The sequence below is a fragment of the Myxocyprinus asiaticus genome, chromosome 31, assembly GCF_019703515.2.
Source record: "Myxocyprinus asiaticus isolate MX2 ecotype Aquarium Trade chromosome 31, UBuf_Myxa_2, whole genome shotgun sequence".
Classification (NCBI taxonomy): Eukaryota; Metazoa; Chordata; class Actinopteri; order Cypriniformes; family Catostomidae; genus Myxocyprinus; species Myxocyprinus asiaticus.
In genome coordinates, this window is record NC_059374.1 from 187,952 (window position 1) to 205,432 (window position 17,481).

General features: G+C 45.8%; 1 protein-coding gene across 5 annotated transcripts in view; it reads right to left on the minus strand.

Annotated features, from left to right (window-relative positions):
• neu4 (sialidase 4) overlaps positions 1–17,481 on the minus strand; it is a 66,342-nt gene that overhangs the window by 19,209 nt on the left and 29,652 nt on the right. The gene's annotated exons all lie outside the window — the stretch shown is intronic.

Here is a 17,481-nt window from a genome sequence, read left to right on the forward strand (position 1 = left end):
ATGGCTTATGATGAAGCTGACCTCACATGGAAAGGGAGACTATTCCATAGATTAGAACCTATCACTGAAAAGGCACGGTTACCCTTAGATCTATAGCGGCAACGAGGATGAAATGTTTAATGTGAATGTAACTTTGTTAGATAGTTCATGTCAAGTTTAAGTATAGTCAAGTCAAGTTCATGTTTATGTTTATTTTCCATGTTTGTAGTTTGGGTTTTGTGGATATCACTTTTGTTAATAAATTGCACTTGGGTTCTCCAATTCTTCATCTTCGTCAATGCCAGTGCCAGCAGCATCGTTACAGAATACCTGACCAAAATATGAACCCAGCAATCCAGCTCCTCCGCCTACATCAGGGGAATCATCCCCTGGAGCATTATGTGGTGGACTTCTGCGACCTGGCCTGCCAGGTGGATATTAATGAGTTTCCGATTTGGACTGAATGAGCCCATCTCTTTTCTGGTGCCAGGCAGTCAGAGTACCCAGAGCCTGGCTCAATATATTGACCTCGCCCTGCAGATTATTTGTTCCATGTTCACTGTGGGGGAGGCGGATGCCTAGCCAGAGGTCCACGACATGGCTGCCAAGCCAGAGGTTAACGACATGGCCGCCGAGCCAGAGGTCCACGACATGGCCGCCGAGCCAGTGGTCTACGACATGGCCGCCGAGCCAGAGTTCCACATCGTGGCCGCCAAACCAGAGTTCCACGTTATGGCCGCCGAGCCAGAGTTCCACGTCATGGCCGCCAAGCCAGAGTTTCACGTCATGGCCGTCCAGCCAGAGTTCCTCGTCATGGTCGCTGAGCTAGCGCCATCTTTTACCCCGGATCCTCAGCCTGCTCCATGCCATGTCACAGCAATGCCTCAGCCTGCACCATGTCACAGCAACGCCTCAGCCTGCTCCATGCCATGTCACAACAATGCCTCAGCCTGCTCCATGCCATGTCACAGCAACGCCTCAGCCTGCTCCATGCCATGTAACAGCAACGCCTCAGCCTGCTCCATGCCATGTCACAGCAACGCCTCAGCCTGCTCCATGCCATTTCAACGCCACGCCTGAATCTGCTCCATGTCACATCATAGCCACGCCTAAGTCTGCTCCACACCTTGTCATAGCCACTTCTGAGCAATTGGATGTGGAGATGGTTCCCGCCCTTGTACCCACACTTAGTTCACCTGAGCAGTCAAGGGGAACTTTCAAACCTCCGACCCTGCCTGGACCCTCCGAACCCTGGACTCCTCCTTGGCCTATCGGTCCCTTGACATCGCCTCGGCTCTGCATTCCCTTGGCACCACTGCGGTCCTTCAGCCTGTCGGCTTTGCCGGGGTCCCTTGTCCCTCCGGCTCCTCCTTGGTCTGTCGGTCACCTATCTCCACCTTGGCTCTCCGATCCTCTGGCTGCGCCTCATCCCTCTAATCCATCAGCTCCACCGGGGACCTCCTTCCCTTCGGCTCCACCTTGGTCCTCGGTCCCACCGGCTCTGCCTCAGTCTTCCAATCCCCCGGCTCCACCTTGCTCCTCCAAGCATCCAGCGCCGCCTTGGTCCTCCTAAAATCAGAATTTCGTTTTGCTTTCATTTAATTGTAATAAATTGTTTGCCAGCCAATGTTTAATATCTCTGAAGCAATTTATGATATTCTCAGATGAACAATTCTTGTCTACACTCACTGGGAAATAAAATTGGAAATTGTCTGCATAACAATGATAAGATATGCTGTACTTCTGAAAAATAGAGCTCAGAGGAAGCATATACAGGGAAAATAACAAGGGTCCTAAGATCGACCCTTGAGGGACAACACACTGCAATTGAGCAGACATAGAAGAAAAATTACCTACATTTACAGAAAATGTCCTTTCTTTTAGATAGGAGGAAAACCACTGGAGGGCCATACCCTGGATGCCAACCATATATTCTAGAAGATTGAGAAGAATATTATGGTTAATAGTGTCGAACTTCCATCATGGAATACCGTTGCCATGAAGGGGTGTATGTGGTCTGCAACAATCTTTAAGTAGGTGGTACGTGTCAAAGTAACAACCACATGAATACCAGGACCCAAGGTTTCCCAGCAGAACATTGCCCAGAGCATCACACTGCCTCTGCCAGCCTGCATTCTTCTCATGGTGCATCCTGCTGCCATCTCTTCCCCAGGTAAATGACGCACACGCACCCGGCTGGCCACATGATCTAAAAGAAAATGTGATTTGTCACACTAGGCTTCCTTCTTCCATTGCTCCATGGTCCAGTTCTGATGCTCACATGCCCATTGTAGGCGCTTTAGGTGGTGGACCGGAGTCAGCATGGGCACTCTGACAGGTCTACGGCTACATAGCCCCATATGCAGCAAGCCGTGATGCACTGTGTGTTCTGACACCTTTCTATCATAGCCAGCATTAAGTTTTTCGCAGTTTGTGCTACAGTAGCTCTTCTGTGGGATTGGACAAGATGGGCTAGCCTTCGCTCCCCACGTGCATCAGTGAGCCTTGGGCACCCATGACCCTGTCGTCAGTTCACCAGTTGTCCTTCCTTGGACCACTTTGGTAGGTACTAATCACTGCATACCGGGAACACCCCACAAGACTTGCTGTTTTGGAGATGCTCTGACGCAGTCATCTAGCCATCACAATTTGGCCCTTGTCAAAGTCGCTCGGATCCTTATGCTTGCCCAATTTTCCTGCTTCCAACACATGGAATTCAAGAACTGACTGTTCACTTGCCGCCTAATATATCCCACTCCTTGACAGGTACCATTGTAACAAGATAATAAATTATATTCACTTCACCTGTCAGTGGTTTTAATGTTGTGGCTGATCAGTGTATACTATGTATATATATATATATATATATATATATATATATATATATATATATATATATATATATATATATATATCATATATATACACTCACACACACTCATGTATTAAATAGTCTTATTATGTAGTCTTATTTCAAAGTAATACAAATTATGTGTGCTATAGCTCGAGCTGGTTTCTGGTTGAGCCGTTCAGCTTTTCAGCTTGTGGAATGCCTCTATACAGCGCAAAAACGTTTCTCAGATGGTTTAATCATGTTGTATACTGCATCGCAATGGCACAGGGAGTTTCTTTCCCTTATGGCAGTGGTCAAGTGCGCAATTCGTGTCAAACTACCAGCAGCAATTCTAGCTCTTATAAATGTGCCGGTGCATGGTGTCCTGTTTGCAAAACGATCAGGTGAAAGGGAAGAACCACCACTGAGTTGAATAATGGAAATAAAATTCTCTGAATTAGGTACAAGAGTGACTGATGTTGAAAAACGAATCAATTTTTTGGAATCTTCGGAGAGGGAATTAACCGCTAATCTGCCCGCAACCAAAGTTGATTTGGAACATCTCCTTGAAAAGCTTGAAGATCTTGAAAATAGAAACCGCAGGAATAATGTTCGAATTGTTGGAATTCCTGAGCATGAAGAGGACAGAGATATGGTGAAATTCCTAGATGAGTTTTTCCTGAGTCTTCTCGACATAACAGGCCACAAGCTGGAAATCGAGCGAGCTCACAAAGTCCCAGCTCACAGATCTACTGAAGGAGACAGGCCCCGATCAATTCTGGCCAAATTTCTGAGATCATCCGATAAAGATCTGGTGTTGCGCCAGGCGAGGAACAAAGGGAAGCATTCTTGGAAGAACCATAATATTTTCTTGTTCCTGGACTTTGCGAGCTCGACAAGAGAAACGCGATCAGTTCAAGGAATGTAAGAAACGCTTACATCAGGAAAAGATCTCGTTCGCTCTGATGTTTCCGGCCAAACTGAGAATAGAAACGAAGGTCGGTCGCAAAGTATTTACATGTCCAAATCAGGCAATTTCTTTTATAGAATCAATGTCTGAGTAAACCATTGGATGTTTCTCATGTGAGTGGGTCTGACTCGCTGTACTTACTCTTGAGGAAGCTGGGCGACATTTTAAGCTTTTTGCGTTGGCTCCGCCGAGTGGCTGGAGCTTGGTTTGTGAATAAGACTTTCCTTAAAGAAGCTTTTGCATTGATGAAAGATTACTTTTGCATTGAAGTTCACGGACAGATTGAGAGTGGACACTATGGATGACCGCAAAATATCTACATGCTCACACAAAGGATGTCTTTTATAAAGCTGATAGATTGTGTGAGTCATGGTATATACGTTTATGCGGCCTGCGGGTGAACTGACTTGACCATCCGGGGAACCGGGATGCCGGTTTTGTTTCTTTTTGTATTGGTTCCGCCTAGCGGCTGGAGCTTGTTCTATTGAATAACACTCCTTTGGAACAGCTGTGGATTAATCTGTTCATTCTTCGTGCTTATTCCTCCTGCTGGCTGTAGTTTGTTTTGAGTTTTTTTTACGAGACATTGGAATGATTACGTCATCCGCTGAACTTATAACAGCCGCCTCACTGATCATTCGTCTGTCTGTCCGAGGAATCTGAACGGTTTTATATCAGCTGGAATTTGTTTTGTGGAAGATCACACCTTTTGAGGCAGTTCTGTGAATGAATCTACACATTCTTTGTGTTCATTCTTCCTATTGACTGGGTTTATTTTACAAAGTATTTTCTGTTATGTAATTTTGCCTCACAAATTTGTGAGGCAAAATTGAGCAATCCGATGGCAAAGTTGTCATGGGGACTCGTGGGCATTCATGGTCCTTTTGAGTTTAGAGGGATTGTCGCTGGTTGGCGCTTTCATGCACGGGGTTAATGTGCACGTTTTTCTTTTTTCTGTTTGTTTTGTTCGGGGGTTGATTGTTTCACTAATGGGGAATGTGGTCTGTATAATTTTGTTTTTGACACAGTTTATTTTTTTATTATATCAATATGTCAGTTGTTAATATGAGTGTACTATCTCTCTCCACATGGAATGTAAATGGGTTGGGGCACCCCATAAAAAGAAGGAAGGTTATTTCTTTTCTTAAACGTAAGAAATATGATATAGTGTTTCTTCAAGAAACACATCTCTTCCCGCAGGAAGCTGAAATTTTTTTTTTTTTTTTAGTGCTGGCTCAAGTAAGAGCAAGGGAGTCATTATATTGGTTAATAAACATCTACAATTCAAATGCCTCAAACAGATTAAAGATAAAATAGGAAGAGTAATTATTGTGTTAGTTGAAATTCAATGGCAAAGGTTGATTTTTGGCTAATATTTACGCACCTAACGCTGATGAACAGGGCTTTTTTGTAGATCTTGAAGGGATGCTGCAAACCGCTGGCACCCCTCATGATATAATATTGGGAGGAGACTTTAATCTTTTGATGGACTCAGTCCTTGATCATAGTGAAACAAAAGTGTGTAAGTCCCCTAGAGCAACATTGATGCTTCACAGGATGTGTAAAAATCTTGGTCTTCCAGATATTTGGAGACTTCTGAACCCATCTGGTAGGGACTATACATTTTTTTTCATCAGTCCATAAGATTTATTTTTGAATAGATTTTTTTTTTATATCCAAATCCCTCATTTCATCTGTTGTTGATTGCTCAATTGGAAATATCTTAGTCTCAGATAATGCTCTGGTGAGTTTAAAGGTGTTGCCATATACAGAGAAAAAGAAATCTTATAGTTGGCACCTTAATGTGTCCTTTTTGCAAAATCCTGATTTCCAACAAATGTTAAAGACTGAAATCAGTGTTTATATGGAGACCAACTGGTCCTCAGTATCCTCTGTTGGTGTGGCTTGGGAGGCACTTAAGGCAGTTCTTAGGGGTCGGATCATACAGTATGCCTCATTCATTAAAAAATCCAAAGCACAAGAACTTGTGGAGTTGGAAGGAAATATTAAAAGTGCAGAGGCAGAGCTGAAGCACCGTATATCATCTGATGGCCTCAGAGAATTGACCCGATTGAAATATAGATATAATACTATTTTGTCACAGAAAGTGGAGTTTTGGTTATTCAGGGCAAGACAGTCATACTTTGAGTCGGGTGACAAAGCAGGAAAACTTTTGGCTTGATATATAAAGCAGAGAGAGTCTTTTTCTATCACTCCCTCAGTGAAATCTGCTTGTGGTGAAATTGATCTCTATGGTTCCACGTCTTCATCCACTGATGAAGATATTAGGAACTTTGTGGAACCATTAGATCTCCCTAAACTGATGACTGTGCAAAAAAATTATCTTGATTCTGATATAACCTTGGAGGATCTTGATGAGGTAATTAAAGCTCCTGACGGCTTTTCCTCTGAGTTTTTCAAATCTTATGCTACAGAACTGGCTCCACTTTTGTTAGAAGTTTATACGGAATCATTAGAACAGAAAGCTTCCGCCAACCGTGACACAAGCCCGGATCAGTCTGATTCTAAAAAAGGACAAAGATCCAAGCGTGTGTAAAAGTTACCGCCCAATTTCCCTGATCCAGTTAGATGTAAAAATTTTGTCCAAAATTCTGGCTAATCGATTAAATAAAGTTATGACATCACTTATACATATAGATCAGGTGGGGTTTATTCGAGGCCGTAGCTCTTCTGATAATATTAGGCGTCTCATCAATATCATGTGGTCAGTAGCGAATGATCAATCTCTGGTTGCTGCCATCTCTCTTGACACCGAAAAGGCATTTGATATGGTAGAATGGGATTATCTTTTTAAGATTTTGGAAAGGTATGGGTTCGGGAGTACATTTACTGGTTGGATTAAGTTACTTTATAGACACCCTGTAGCAGCGGCGTAAACAAATGGGTTAATTTCAGATTATTTTACTCTGGATAGGGGCACCCAGCAGGGTTGCCCTCTTTCCCCATTATTGTTCTGTCTTGCCCTGGAACCATTAGCAGCTGCGATAAGAAAGGAGGAGGATTTTCCAGGGGTGACGGTGGGAGGTGTGGCGCATAAGCTTCTGCTTTATGCAGATGATATTTTATTATTCGTCTCCGACCCTACTAGATCTATGCCTTGCCTCCACAGAACTATTAACTCCTTTTCCAAATTCTCAGGATACAGAGTTAATTGATCTAAATCTGAAGCTTTGTCTCTGACAGTGTACTGCCCAGTAACGGCTTTCCAGCCGGACGCCTTCCAGTGGCCCAAACAGGGAATTAAGTATTTGGGCATTTTATTCTCAGCAAATTTGTGATTTAGTTAGAGTTAATTTAATAAAGTTTTCGAGCGATGTGGGCAGGTGGGCTTCATTACATTTATCTATGATTGGGAAGGTTAATGTCATTAAAATGAATTGTTTTCCAAAATTTAACTATCTGCTACAGTCTCTCCCTGTAGCTGTCCCCCTCTCTTATTTCAAGCAATTTGATGGCATAGCAAAATCCTTCGTTTGGAATGGAAAGTGTCCGATATTACATTTTAATAAGTTACATAGGCCGATTGACAAAGGTGGGCTAGGCCTACCCAAGATTTAGTTTTATTATTATGCATTCGGTCTCAGACATTTGGCTCAATGGTCGCTTCCACCTGAGAGAGCTCCTCCCTGGTTTTGTATTGAACAGGAAGTTCTTGCCCCATTTTGCCATTGCAAAGCCTTTCTATCAAACTAATCGGAGAAGTTAAGTCACATCCCGTTATCTCGCATTTGCTCACGGTATGGACAAAAGTGTCCAGAGTGTTTAATTCTTATATTTATTTAAACGTAGCCTCGAGCATATGGCTGAACCCTAAACTATGTATTAATAAGTCCCCTTTCTGTTGGTCAGATTGGATTGTGAGGGGGGTTAATACACTTGGTGACCTGTATGAGGGTGGAGTATTGAGAAAAAATTTGATTCAACATTTTGGGATTCCCAGATCTCAATTTTATAAGTATTTACAGCTGTGCCACCTGCTCTGCTCTGTTTTTGGGAGTAGCATACACCCTCCTAGAGCGGCAGATACTCTGGGAGTGGTGATTGCTGCTTTTGGGAAGGGTCATGAGGCATCAATGTATTACTCCCTGTTAATTCAGAGTCTGGTGGACGGAGCTTTAAATTCTCTCAAAAGATTATGGGAGGAAGATTTAAATTTGTTATTGGAGGAGGGAGTGTGGGCAAGGATTCTAAAAAACATAAAGTCTGCATTTAGAGATGCAAGGGTTCGCCTAATGCAATTTAAGATTTTACATAGATTTTATTGGACCCCCTCTAGATTGTATAGGCTTGGTCTTAAGGACACACCCATCTGCTGGCGATGCCATACTGAAGATGGAGACACCATCCATGTTTTTGGGGGGTGCCTTAACATCCAAGAATTTTGGCTGAAGGTGCAAAGTTTTGTGTGTGATGTGTTGGGCACTCAGGTCTCGTTCTGCCCCAGACTCTGTATTTTGGGAGATAGGGAGGTCATGGATTTGGTAGATAAGTACATGAAGGACTGGGTTTTGACCAGTGTGATGATTGGTAGGCAGGTTATTTTGAGGAGTTGGAAGTCGGATGGAGCACTCTCGTTCCAGGAGTGGTGCTCTGAGATGGGGAGGGTGGCTGCCTTCAAGGAGGGGTCGAGCATTAGGATGGGGGTTAGGGAATCTTACAATAAGAAATGGGGCAATTATTTAGCATTTTTGAGGGAATCTCGAGGTGGGGCAGTGGAGGGAGTAATTTAGAGTTTTTTTTTTATACTTGATTATTGTATGTTATTTTATGTTATTGTTTTAGTTTTCTGAGTGTGTCTCTATATTCTATTGACCACAGGGGTGTTCATGGGGGGTCAGGATGGGTTGAGAGTTTGGTAGGGGGAGGGGATATAGTGGGGGTTCAATGTTTAAAGTGTTTGATTCATTATATAGATGTTGTTGTATTTTTTGTGTTAATTTATGAATCAATAAAAATGTTAATAACAAAAAAAAAAAACAGTATCACCATTAAGTTCTCCTACCCGTTACCCTTGGTTCCAGCAGCCTTGGAACTCCTATGAGGGGCAAACATCTTCACCAAACTCGACCTCCACAGTGCCTATAATCTCATCCGTATCTGCAAAGGGGACGAGTGGAAAACCGCTTTCATCACCTCTAGCGGCCACTTTGAATATCGGGTGATGCCGTACGGCCTGGTCAACGCCCCCTCAGTCTTCCAATCTTACATGAATGAGATCTTCTGTGACATTCTCCACCGCTTTGTCCTGGTCTATATTGATGACATACTTATCTATTCCACCTCCCTAAGTGAACACATCCGCCATGTAAGACTGGTACTCCAACGTCTGCAGGAACACCGCCTATACCTGAAGGCAGAGAAATGCCTATTCCACCAGTCATCCAACTAATTTCTGGGATATGTCATCAGCCTAAATGGAGTTCAGATGGACAGCTCCAACGTGCAGGCAGTGACAAACTGGCCTCAACCTACCACCGTGAAGGAGTTACAGAGGTTCCTAGGTTTTGCAAATTTCTATCGGAGATTTATCCGAAACTTCAGCACCATAGTTGCCCCTCTCACCAGTCTCCTAAAAGATAAATCAAAGATCCTCTCTTGGTCCCCACAAGCCACCAAATCCTTCCAACAACTAAAGACTTCCTTCACTGCAGTGCCTATTCTCTGACATCCCAACCCAGACCTTCCCTTTGTCGTTGAGGTAGATGCTTCAACCTCAGGAGTGGGGGCAGTGCTCTCCCAGCGTCAAGGTGATTCTCCCAAACTGTACCCTTGCACCTTCTACTCTAAGAAGCTTTCTCCAGTTGAGATCAATTATGACTCTGGGAACCGTGAACTACTGGCCATAAAACTGGTGCTTGAAGAATGGCACCACTGGCTGGAGGGCACTCATCACCCCTTTACAGTCATAACCGATCACCGCAACCTTGAATACCTGCAATCCACCAAGCGCCTAAACCCACGCCAAGCCAGATGGGCCCTATTCTTCACACGATTTCATTTCGCCGTCACCTACCGCCCAGGTTCCAAAAACACTAAAGCTGATGCCCTTTCTCGCTTACACTCTTCTGACCAGTCCACACCTTCACCAGAACCTATATTACCTCCCTCACTCTTTGTTAACCCCATTCAGTGGAACATGGACCAACAGATCACCCAGACAGCATCTTCGGAACCTGTACCAGCATCCTGTCCACCCGGATTAATCTACATACCCTCTGATCATCGCACAGCACTCCTAAAGTGGCTCCACTCTTCTCTTGAATCGGGACACCCAGGTATCTCCTATACCCTTTACCTGATCAAGAACAGATATTGGTGGCCCCAGCTCACATGAGACATTACCAACTATGTCCATTCCTGCTCTGACTGTGCCATGGCTAAAACACCTTGACATCTCCCGGCTGGTAAGCTTGTACCTCTCCCCATTCCACATCTTCCTTGGTCCCACATAGGTGTGGAATTTGTTACTGACCTTCCTCCTTCCCAGGGGTTTACTTGCATCTTCGTGGCAATAGACTGTTTTTCCAAGTCTTGCCGTCTAGTGCCTCTCAAGGGTTTACCCACAGCCATGGAAACTGCTGAGGTACCTTTCCAAAATGTATTCCGGAACTTCGGGCTACCCGAAGATATAGTATCTGACAGAGGACCCCAGTTCATTTCAAGGGTATGGAAGGCTTTCTTTAGTCATCTGGGTGTCTCATTCAGTCTCTCCTCGTTATCTCCCTCAGTCCAATGGCCAAACAGAGAGAAAGATCCAGGAGATAGGACAGTTTCTCCGGACCTACTGCCATACCAACCAGCAGGAGTGGAGCCGCTATCTTCCTTGGGTGGAATATGCCCAGAACTCTCTCTGTCACCCCTCCACTGGTCTCACCTCATTCCAATGTTTCCTTGGTTATCATCCACCCCTTTTCCCCTGGTCTGGAGAGCCCTCCGAAGTGCCAGCCGTGGATCACTGGTTCCGCAATAACGAACAGATCTGGAACGCCACTCACGTCCACCTTCAGCATGCTGTCTGATGCCAGAAAACCCAGGCTGACATTAGACGATCTTCAACACCCAAGTACCACATAGGGGAAAAGGTCTGGCTATCCACCAGAGACATCCGTCTCAGACTCCCCTGCTGAAAGTTAAGTCCTCGTTTCATTGGTCCATTCACCATCACAAAACAAGTCAACCCTGTCACATACCACCTTGCACTACTTTCACAATATTGTATTTCTCCCTCTTTCTATGTATCCCTTTTAAAACCCTATATATGTTCTCCTCATTCTCCCCCCACAGAGCCTGATTAGGGTAACCTACCTCCGCCACTGATCCTGGAAGATGGCCCCGCTTACATTGTCCGGGCCATCTTGGACTCTCAACATCGCCAGGACCAACTAGAATACCTCGTAGTCTGGGAGGGCTACGGTCCTGAGGAGCAGTCTTGGGTTCCCCGACATGACATCTTGGACCCATCACTCCTTACCCACCTTCATAGTCAACATCCTGATCGTCCAGCTCCACGGGGTCGAGGTCACCCAAGACGTCGAGTGTTATGGTCTGGAGGAGCTGCCCATGGAGGGGGGGTACTGTCACATCCTCATCAGCCTCTGCTCCTCCAACCGCCTCTCACTCACCTGATTACTAATCACTCTCACCTGTCCCTCATAAAACCATCAGCCAGTCCTGTATAAAGCCTCACCACTCACTTCAGTCACCATCTAGTCTTGTTTGGACTCATCCTAGCTAACTCAGCTCTCTATTCATCCTAGTCTTCAAAAGGAATATTCCTGTAATTCTTCAGTTCGCTAGATTATTATATATCCTGATATGCCCTTTGGTTACTTCTTTGTGTTTGCTCTGCTTTCTCCTGAGTTTGTTAATAAAACTGCAGTTCAACTCATCGTCTTGGCTTCCTGATAGACTGTATTAAGGGAAATCATTTAATCAAATTAATACAGAAAGTAAAGGAATGATCTAATGTTTTAATTAGAACAAAGACAGGCACTTGCTGGTACCTGCCTGAAAGAGGCAGAGGATCCATGTGCGTTAATTATTGCTAGAAATTAGATGAAACAAATGTATGTGGGTGTGCACACATTTCCCATCTTACAGGAATGTGTGTAACCAATGATTTTAATAAGGAAAAACATTTAATATACTAATCAAATTAATGCAGAAAGTAATGATTGTTAGTGAATATAAAATATGTAACCATATAAAGTGATTACAGAATGTTTTATGCATATAAAATAGTCATGCTTTTGCCATCATTGAAGCAAGTTGGGTCAAGGTGACCAGCTAGAAGGGAGACAGTGATGACAAAACTAGGGGGGCATGAGATAATTTTATTGGATGAAGAGGCCATCACTCAAAGAGAGAAGGTGGAACAGAAACTGTATAAAAAATGCATGAATCTGATGTGAAATTTCAGATGCTCCACAGACCACCTCGGCTTTGTAATTCTGTAATAAAAGTTTGTTTTTGGAATCAGAAATTTGTGCCTCCAAGAAATCTTTGACTCAGCTGTGCTTCATTTGCTCTATTGCGAAATCTGCCATGATATAATTGCTTGGTGTCAGATGTGGGATTGGAACAGGAGCAGAGTGCAGGCTACCATGTCGGGCTGGCAGGAGGCGAGCTGCACAAACTAGTGGCCACTTGAGGTAAGCAATTTTGCTTTTAGTATAAATTGTTTATTTAGTTCGCCATAGGTCTGAACATAGTGGTAGGAGCATTCTTAAAAAAGCTTCTCCAAATTAAAGAACAGACAGATTTCTGATTCCAAAAGAATTTACTTTCATGCAAAAAATTGTGTTTTACTGTTAATTGGGCCTTGATGGTTAACAGTGAAAATTTAAGATAAATTGATGTGTAGAAAGTCCTATGGATACCGCTCTATTGCGTAACTATGAGAGGTCTGCACGGGTAGGCAGGAAAAGAAAGTCCTACGGATACCGCTCTGCTATATTAGCGATAAAGTGGTCTGCATAGGTAGGCAGGAAAAAGTCTTACGAATACCGCTCTATTGCGTAGTGATAAGAGGTCTGCATGGGTAGGCAGGAAAAGAAAGTCCTACGGATACCACTCTGCTATATTAGCGATAAAGTGGTCTGCATAGGTTGGCAGGAAAAAGTCTTACGGATACCGCTCTATTGCATAGTGATAAGAGGTCTGCACGGGTAGGCAGGAAAAGAAAGTCCTACGGATCCCGCTCTGCTATTTTAGCGATTAAGAGTTCTGTATGGGTAGGCAGGAAAAAAGACCTACGGATACCACTCTATTGTGTAGCGATAAGAGGTCAGCACAAATAGGCAGGAAAAGAAAGTCCTACGGATACAGCTCTGTTATATAAGCAAGAGGGCTGCATGGGTAGGCAAAAATCCTACTAATACCACTTTTCGTCATGTCGAGGAAGTGAATCGGTGAGAAGGGCTGCTTGGTAGGTTGCCTAAGAGAGTTGGTAGAATTGTTGTGTTTTAGAATTGTATTGTATTTTTTGAGATCTCTGTGTATATAAAGGCCTTGTGTTTGTAAAAAGTGTCAATTTCTGTTTGTGAGAGTACTTGTATCTGTATTTGAAAGTGTGTGTGGAGCGTGACTGAAGTGCGATTGTGTATGGAAGTGTATGACTGAGTATAAATATGAGCCTTTTTTTAAAGGACAAAGTGTGAATGAGTTTATGAGCCCTGTAGAGGGACTGGAATGTATGATGAGTCCTTAAAATAAAAGGAACACAGAGTGTATGTTTAATGAGCCCTATCAATAAGGGGACAGGTGTGAATGGAATGTTTTATGAGCCCTATCAATAAGGGGACAAGTGTGAATCAAATGTTACATGAGCACTAAAAAATAAAGGAAAATGATGAATGGAGTAAATATTGTCTAATAAAGAAGGTTTGTCTTTTACATGTTGAATGAATGTTGGGAATGAAAGCTTGTGAAAAATTGGAAAGGTATTTTCTTTGTAAAAACAGAGAAAACTAAACACGTTCCGAGATTTTGGCTTTGCAGTATATTTGGACATTTTCCGAATTGTAGAATTTGTGACCCAGAGAGAAACTCAGTATGCCATTAATATATGTGATATATACGGAAGGAGATTCATTCATTTTTAATCTTCAAATAGAAAATGAACATAGGGAAAATCGTTCCCTAAGATATTCACCATTAAACTTAGAGGATCCCAGAGATAGATTAATTGCAGAAAATCCTGGTTGCACAGTAGTTTATATTAATTTTCATCAGGGCTATCCTGATCTTGGCCTCGCATGGTTAACTGTAAGACAGTTAGTACGGATAGAAAAGCAAATAGTATCGGTAACCCAAACACATTGGTATTATTTGAATTGAGTAGTAAATATCAGCTATCTGTCAGGTTATTGATTACAATTTAGCCTTGGGCTGTTGTTTTCATGCCACAAAGGAAGCATGATAAGAAGTACAAGATTGATCAAACTGAGAAAGAGCAACTGTTGTTATTGTTGGATATGTGCCAGATCATAACTCCTAAACCAGACTGTAGCATAGAAGTTCCCTATCTGTCACACACTCGACGTTGGTGTCGATGTAGTGACACTAGGAGTCACTCTTGGGAGCCCGAGACACCTCTGGTCTTTGATAAAAGGCCAATGAAAATTGGCGAGTGGTATTTGCATGCCACTCCCCCGAACATACGGGTATAAAAGGAGCTGGTATGCAACCACTCATTCAGATTTTCTCTTCGGAGCCGAACGGTCATGCTCACTGAGCTGAATACTACTGTTCATTCACCTCTGCTGGATCTGACGGCGCATTTCAGCGGCTTCTCCCTCCTCTGCACTGATGCACTGCAGAGAATGCTCCTGGGCGCTTCGGCAGAAAAACTAGAGAGTATATCTTCTGAAAGAGCATTTTTCCCCTCTAAAAGTGTATATATTTCTCTAAAAGAGCGCACACACGGAACGTGTTTTTAAAGACGCGTCTTTTTAAAGATGCTTTTCCGATTGTGTGTTATTCCTGGTTGTGCTCATTATCTCTCCCCTTCTAACGGTCACAATCACTGTCTTTCGTGTCTGGGCACTGTTCACGCGGAGACAGCGTTCGTGGATGGTCATGTTCTCATTGCGAGAATATGTCCATGGCAACGTTGCAGTCACGGCTCGCCTTCGTAAGAAAGTGAGCCACCCCAGAGGCTCCCGCCTCGGTCCTTTTACCCACGGGTTTGAGGCCAGCGCAGCTAGCACTGGGGGCGATTTGGGGATCCCAATGGGACCGCCTCCGCTGGGTATCCCCCCGCAGACCTCATCAGACAGAGTACATCAGACTTCTGGGTGAGTCCGCCAGCTCGTCTCACAGTGAGTTCGACCTCTTATTCGGTGCCCGCGAAAGTGATGAGCTCTCGAGCGCAGCATCGGAGAGCGGGCTCCTCCCTTCGGGGTCGATCGCCCAGTCACAGGCTGACGCGGAGATGACGACATGCTTTCCCGGGCAGCCGTGAGCGTCGGTTAGAGTGGATTTCACCGCTCTTCCCTGAACCCTCGCGGCTCAGTAATTGGTTCCTGGGCTCGCGGCGCCACTCAAAGCCATGCCCCGCCCCCGTTCCTTTCTTCCCAGAAGTGCATGAAGAGCTGACAAGGTCGTGGGAGGCACTTTTTGCTGCCCGGTCCCGATCTTTTCAGCTTCCCTGCTCTCACTACCCTTGATGGTGGGGCAGCCAAGGGTTATTCGGCAATCCCCCGGTGGATAAAGGCACTCGCGGTGCACCTATGCCCGCAGAGCGCCGCCACCTGGCGCGGGTGTCCAAAGCCCCCGTCCAAGGCCTGTAGGTTTACGTTGTCTCTGACGGCCAAGGCCTACGGTGCCGCTGGACAAGCCGCCTCCGCCCTGCACGCCATGGCTCTCCTGCAAGTCTGCCAAGGCGCTAAGGAACTGCACGAGGGTAGTTCCGCCCTGGAATTGATGCAGGAACTGCGCCCGGTGACCGACCTCGCTCTCCGAGCGACGGAGGTCACGGCGCGGTCTCTCGGGCGGACGATGGCCACACTAGTGGTCCAGGAGCGCCACCTTTGGCTCAACCTGGTCGAGATGGGTGAGGCCGACAAGACACGATTCCTTGCTGCCCCCATTTCCCAGGCGGGCCTTCGACTTTGCCCACCAGTTCTCAATGGTAGAGCAGTAGATGGATGCTAGCCGGCATATCCTGCCCCGGTGCGGCTCAAGATCCCGCACCCCATCTACTCATCACCAAGGGTGTCCCCCTGCGGTGACTGCACCGGCTCCGCTGCAGCCCGCCCCTTCGGCCCGGCCCCGGCGTGGAGCCCACCACAGGAAGCAGACGCCACCCGTCTCACGGCCGCCCAGAACCCGTGAAAGGCTTCAAAGCGCCCTTGAGACGGGCGACCCAGGGACAACGAAACCCGCTGCTCTGGAGCTGGTAAGCAGATCTTCATTTTTTTGTTACCTTTTGCATTTAATTGCGCTGCATGCCCAAGTGGCTGCAGTACTCAAAAGCTCAGCAAGAGTAGTTTCCTTGTTCCCTGGGTCACATATCCGGTGTGTACGGCTGGCATCACGACCACCGTCCACCACTCCATTTGGCAGGTTGGCGCTCCAGCGGCGGTCTCCCACCCTGAGCGCCCAGCTGTGGCACAAATCCACCCCCGATGTGACAGTCTCCACGGGTCATGAGGACAGGCCTCTTCCTCCCCCATCCCAGGCTGTTCCGGGGGTGGTCACAAGGAGCCAGGTTAGTGCTTCGATGTCCTCGGACTCAGCACGGCCACGACGTGGTGTGGCACCTCGAGCTCTGCCCCGCCGCGAGGCCCCACCTGCCGGTACATCCGATGACGTTGTCCCTTTGGTCCCCCTTGCGCGGAACTTGGATGCATGGCTTGCGCCTTCCAATCCGTCACGAGGGCTGGTCCAGACCGTCCGACTCGGCTGCGCGATTCACTTCGCCGGGCACCTGCCCAGGTTCAGTGGTGTCCACTTCATCTTGGTGAAAGACGAAAACGCTGCTACCTTGCGCGGAGATCGCTACCCTCCTACGGAAGGATGCGATAGAACCTGTCCCTCCAGCCAAGATGAAGAAAGGGTTTTACAGCCCCTACTTCATTGTACCGAGAAAAGGCGGTGGGTTGCGGCCAATCTTGGACCTGCGAGTACTGAACCGGGCTTTACACAGACTCCCGTTCAAGATGTTGACGCAAAGACGCATTCTAGTGAGCGTCCAGCATCAAGATTGGTTCGCAGCGGTAGACCTGAAGGATGCATACTTTCACGTCTCGATCCTTCCTCAACACAGACCCTTCCTGCGGTTCGCGTTCGAGGGTCAGGTGTATCAGTACAAAGTCCTCCCTTTCGGCCTGTCCCTGTCTCCTCGCATCTTTACGAAGATTGCAGAGGCTGCCCTTGCCCCGTTAAGGGAGGTGGGCATTCGCATTCTCAACTATCTCAATGACTGGCTAATCTTAGCTCACTCTCGAGACATGTTGTGCGCACACAGGGACCTGGTGCTCTCACACCTCAGCCGACTAGGGCTTTGGGTCAACTGGGAAAAGAGCAAGCTCCTCCCGGTTCAGAGCATCTCTTTTCTCGGTTTGGAGTTGGACTCAGTCTCCTTCACGGCGTGCCTTACGAACGATCGTGCCCAGTCAGTGCTGGCCTGTTTGAAGGCGTTCAAACAGAAAACAGCGGTTCCACTGAAACTTTT